This window comes from Rhineura floridana, chromosome 4 (genome assembly GCF_030035675.1).
Source record: "Rhineura floridana isolate rRhiFlo1 chromosome 4, rRhiFlo1.hap2, whole genome shotgun sequence".
Classification (NCBI taxonomy): Eukaryota; Metazoa; Chordata; class Lepidosauria; order Squamata; family Rhineuridae; genus Rhineura; species Rhineura floridana.
Window position 1 is genome coordinate 187,909,231 of NC_084483.1, and position 5,776 is coordinate 187,915,006.

The 5,776-nt window shown below is 41.9% G+C and overlaps 1 non-coding gene across 1 annotated transcript; it reads right to left on the reverse strand.

Moving 5' to 3' along the window:
* Nucleotides 1-429: 429 nt before the first annotated feature.
* Nucleotides 430-548, reverse strand: LOC133384707 (5S ribosomal RNA). Its single transcript, XR_009762647.1, has one exon. It is a non-coding gene; the product is annotated as a 5S ribosomal RNA (ribosomal RNA).
* Between the last annotated feature and the right edge of the window lie 5,228 nt (nucleotides 549-5,776).

Genomic DNA, 5,776 nt, shown 5'->3' on the forward strand with positions numbered 1-5,776 from the left:
ATTTATAAACTATTTCATCCAACAATATTTTTTTATAAATGAATCCTGAGCCAATGTTTTTCAATAACCTCTGCTATGGATAAATTCATCTGTAACCCCCCCCCCATTTTGTAGCATTTCCAAATCTAGAACACAAAAAACATTTTGAAATATTCATTATCTCTGGATTGCTCTTAGGCAAGTTCTTCTCCACTCCCTATGAAGAGGTTGCTAATTCCCCAAATGATTCTATTTAGTACTGGGGGTGGGTGGACTGGGCTCAAGATACCTTTGAATCCCAAAATTCTTCCCCTGCGGTAGAAGTTAGTATGTTGTTATATGCCTCAAGTCGATTATGACTTATGGTGACCCTATGAATCTTGTCTGGTATATTCATAGGGTTTTCATGATAAGAGGTATTCAGAGGTGGTTTACCATTGCCTTCCTCTAAGCCTACGGCACCCGGTATTCCCAGGGAGTCTCCCATCCAAGTACTAACCAGGCCTGACTCTGCTTAGCTTCCGAGATCAGATGAGATCGGGCGTGTTCAGGGTAGTATGGTCATAGTCCAAAAGTTAATATAGCCCCAAATAAATGCATCATCCTCTCATGCAGAACTGATAGGCGACTAACAAATAAAAATTTATTATTATTATTATTACTCCCAGAAAAGCAAGTATTGGATTAAATACTTTCACATTGCTGATGTTTTGGTGTATATCTTGGGAACCAGACCACCTAGAAACTTTCTTTTAAAATTGAAGCTGAGAGTCTGGAGATTAAGGTGGGTCAGCCGGAGAGCCAGAGGAGACCCCCAGAAACTGGAGTCTCAGGCCGAAAAACTGAGATCTGGCAACCCTAGTCGTAAACCACCCTGTTCAGATCTTGTAAGTTCAGGGCTGTGGCTTCCTTTATGGTATCCATCCATCTCTTGTTTGGCCTTCTTCTTTTTCAATTCCCTTCTGTTTTTCCCAGCATTATTGTCTTTTCTAGTGAATCATGTCTTCTCATGATGTGTCCAAAGTATGATAACCTCAGCTTCATCATTTTAGCTTCTAGTGATAGTTCTGGTTTGATTTGTTCTAACACCCAATTATTTGTCTTTTTCACAGTCCATAGTATGCGCAAAGCTCTCCTCCAACACCACATTTCAAATGAGTTGATTTTTCTCTTATCCGCTTTTTTCACTGTCCAACTTTCACATCCATACATAGAGATTGGGAATACCATGGTCTGAATGATCCTGACTTTAGTGTTCAAGGATATATTTTTTCATTTGAATGCGGAAACCCCAAGAGCAGTTTAGAGGGCATCCATGGGGAGGAGAGGGGGAGAATGTTGCAGTGCACAAAGCCTTGCGCTGATGGAACGTTCAGCTTAGCACTACAACCCTTTATTTTTGCATCGAAAATAATGTGAGGATGCAGCCATTGCCCTTCTTGGTTTATTAAAGGGTATGACTGAGTGGATCTAGTGTGTGGTCAATGCGTCTTTGTAGGAGAGAGTGGTCCCAGCTGCCCTGAAAGAGGCGTGATCTGACCGCTCCTGAAAAAGTCTACCCTGAGCCCATTGGTTTGTGACAACTATTGCCCAGTCGCAAATACCCCCTTTTAAGGTAAGGTGATCAAGAGAGTTGTGGTGCAGTTATTGCAAGTACTCTTGGCTGAAACAGATTATCTTGACACATTCCAATCTGCATTCAGGCCTGATTCTGGGACTAAAGTGGCCTTGTTCATTTGATGGATCTGCATGAAGCCATTGGGACAAGTCATTAGGAGATTTGGGGCAAGGTGTTAGCAGTACACAGGTGATGAAAATGGAAATGGACTGCCTTCAAGTCGATCCCGACTTATGACTGCCCTATGAATAGGGATTTCATGGTAAGCGGTATTCAGAGGGGGTTTACCATTGCCTCCCTCTGAGGCTCGTCCTCCCCAGCTGGCTAGGGCCTGCTCAGCTTGCCACAGCTGCACAAGCCAGCCCCTTCCTTGTCTGCAACTGCCAGCTGGCAGGCCACTGGGCTCTTTGGGACCATACAGCTTGCCCACTGCTGCTCAGGTGGGAGGGCATGTAACCTCTGAGCCACTCACTGTGGGGGTGATCTTTAGCTGGCCCTTGACACCCAGGAGACACGAGTGGGGATAGGTGATACCCAGCTCTATTTCTCTCTAACATCTGAATCGGGAGAGTGGTGCCTGGACTTGGTTTTTTCAGCTGCAGCTTGCAATCAACACCTCATTCCCCCCTGCTGCTTTCTGTCTGTCAGTTACAATCAACACTTCATTGACATCAGTGAAAGGGCATACACATGTGAAGAGCTCACATAGAAAGTAGATAATAAAAGAATCACACTATCAATGGTTTCAAAGCAATTAAAAAAAAACCAATAAAAAAGAATGATTCAGAAGCAAGGCACAGAGACTATCTGCTTCAAAATTCTCTCTGCAAATATAGAGAATATCAGAAATAATAATTAATCTCATGGCAAATCCAATTATTGCAGAAACAGAGCACATCGCTACCATACACTAGTAACCTCCAGGCTGGATTACGGTAATGCACTCTATGTGGGGCTGCCCTTGAGGTGGTCAAGAAGCTGCAGCTGTTGCAAAATGCAGCAGAGCAACCGCTCAGTGGGGCAGGACATTGCCAACATGTTACCCTACTGCTGAAAGGATTGCAGTTCAAGGTGCTGGTTTTGGTATATAAAGCCCTTTAGAACTTGGGACCAGGATACCTGAAATATCATCTTACCCCTTATCTATCCAGTCAATCACTGTGCTCTGCAGGTCCATTCTGCACAATATAGGAGGCGGACCTTTAGTATAGTGGCACCTACCCTTTGGAATTCCCTCCCCTTAAATATTAGAAATATTTGAGTGCCTACTGCAGATGTCTTCTTTCAACAATCCTTTCAGATAGAGACCTTATCCCAGTCTGCATCTGTGTTGAAATTGCCTTTTAAAGATGTTTTTGATTTTTTTTAAAAAAAGTTTTGTTTTTATGATTTTTTAAAGATGTTTTGTTTTTAAGATATTTCGTAGATGTTTTTAGTGTTTTATTGCTTGTTTGCCACCCTGGGCTCCTGGGAGAAATGGTGGATATACATTTCACCATCACCATCACCATCACCATCACCATCACCATCACCATCACCATCACCATCACCATCACCATCACCATCACCCTGGGTTAAATCCATTCACAGTGAAGAACTACTACATTTCATTTATTTAAATGGGAGACTGAAACAAGTGGCAAAACCTTTCACACTGAAAGCAATGGAATTATGGGTCTACCTTTGGCTGGGTTATGTCCTATATCTGGTTATTTTTTAACCAAACCATCCCTACCTACCCCCTCCTTTCTCTCTATAGGCTCACTTATGCACACACACATACGCATCATCATACACATATAACCACTCAAAACACTGGAAGGTTTGTGTCTGATTTAACAAAAAGCACAACAAACTGAAAGCAAAAGGAGAATAAATTAAGGGTTATTTCCATATAACCCCGATTAATATCACATTTATAATTAATAATAAGCTTCCTGTGCCACAGATTCAGCACTTGGCCTGTTTTTTGTCTTAGGAACAGAGTTTGGAAACATTACTTTTTTTAACTACAACTCCCATCAGCCCAATCCAGTGGCCATGCTGGCTGGGGCTGATGGGAGTTGTAGTTCCAAAAAAGTAACTTTTCCAAGCTCTGCTTAGGAATATCGGAACATAGGAAGCCGCCTTAAGCTGAGTCAGACCACTGCTCTATCTAACTCTGTATAGTCCTCACTGACTGGCAGCAGCTCACCAGGATTTCCTACCCGGAGATGCCAGGTTTTGATCCTGGGACCTTCCGCATGCAGAGCAGATGGTCTGCTAGTGAGCTATGGCCCATCCCCATTCTTATGTAAAGGGGACAGGTTGGAAAAGGAGCAGGTGGACAAGGAAACAGTTGAGTACAGAGATAATAGCAGGAAGAAAAACTTAGAGCAAGGCTGGTGAGGCACATGAGCAAAGGGAGAGGGTGGTGGTTTCCCAGGCCCAGGGAGTTCCCTACACACCTCGAAGAGATGTATAGATCCCCAGAAATAAAATCTGTGAAATGCAACACTGTCATTGAGAAGATCAGCACCATACTTAAGAACACAAGTGGCCAGTGGCCCATCTTGTCCAGCATCCTGTTCACACAGTGGCCAACCAGATGCCCTAATGGGAAGTCTGCAAGCAGGAACTGAGCGCAAGAGCACTCTCCCCTCCTGCGGTTCCCAGCAACTGGTATTTGGAAGCATACCGCCTCTGACTGTGGTGGCAGAGCACCATAGTCATAAGTAGCTATTGATCGCCTTATCCTCCATGAATTTGTCTAATCCTCTTTTAAAGTCTTCCAAGTTGGTGGCCATCACTGCCTCTTGCAAGAGGGAATTCCATAGTTTCACGATGTGCTGTTTGAAGAAGTACTTTCTTTTGTTTGTCCTGAATCTTCCAACATTCTGTTTCATGGGATGCCCATGAGTCCTAGTATTATGAGAAAGGGAGAATTCTCCTCTTTCTCCATGCCATGCATAATTTTATATGCTTCTGTCATGTCACCTCTTACCTTTTCTCTAAATTAAAAAGCCCCAAATGCTGCAACCTTTCCTCATAGGGGAATCTCTCCATCCCCTTGATCATTTTGGTTGCTCTTTTCCAAACCTTTTCCAGCTCTACAGTATCTTTTTTGAGGTGAGGCCATCAGAACCGTACACAGTATTATTTATTCATTTATTTAATTTGTATCCTGCCTTTCCTCCCAGCAGCAGCCTAGGGCGGCAAACAAAGCACTAAAACACTTTAAAACATCATAAAAACAGATCTTAAAATACATTAAAACAAAACAGCATTAAAAACATTTAAAAAAACAACCTTAAAAAGGGTTAAAAACATTATTAGAAAACATATTAAACAATTCTGACACAGATGCAGACTGGGATAGGTCTCAACTTAAAAGGCTTGTTGAAAGAGTATTCCAAATGCGGCCACACCATAGATTGCTATAACACCATTATGATATCAGCAGTTTTATTTTCAGTACCTTTCCTAATTATCATAGCTGCTGCACACTGAGTTGACATCTTCATCAAGCTATGCCCTATGACCCCAAGGTCTCATTCCTAGTCAGTCAGTGCCAGTTTAGGCTCCATGAGTGTGTATGTGAAATTAAGATTATTTTGCTCCAATATTTTGCTCCTTTGCAGTTGTTGATATTGAATTGCATTTGCCTTTTTACTGCCCATTCACCCAGTTTCGAGAGATCTGTTTGGAGATCTTTGTAATCTTTAACAACCCTGAACAATTTAGTATCATCAGCAAACTTGGCCACCTCACTATTCTCTCCTAACTCTAGATCATTCATGAACAAGTTAAAAAGCAAACGTCCCAATACAATATGCATTCAATGCACATTTAAAGTACATGGCTTTAAATTAAAGATCCTGGGAAGTGTTGTTTCCCTCTCATAGAGCTACAATTTCCAGCACTCTTAACAAACTAGAATTCCCAGGATTCTTGCGGGGGGGAAAGTCATGTGCTTTAAATGTGCATTGCCCTGTGTGTCTCATTTTAACCCAATCTGGGCTATATTTTCCAGAATGAACAATAAAATTTCATTTTTGACTACTTTGAAACTATAGTTCAAGATTCTTTCTAATCTTTGAACAGAATATTATGTTCTGAAAGAAGGTTTTCCTCTGCCTGATCATGTGAATGAGTGAATATGTTTTATCAATCAAAGAATCAGAACTACAGACTCATGAG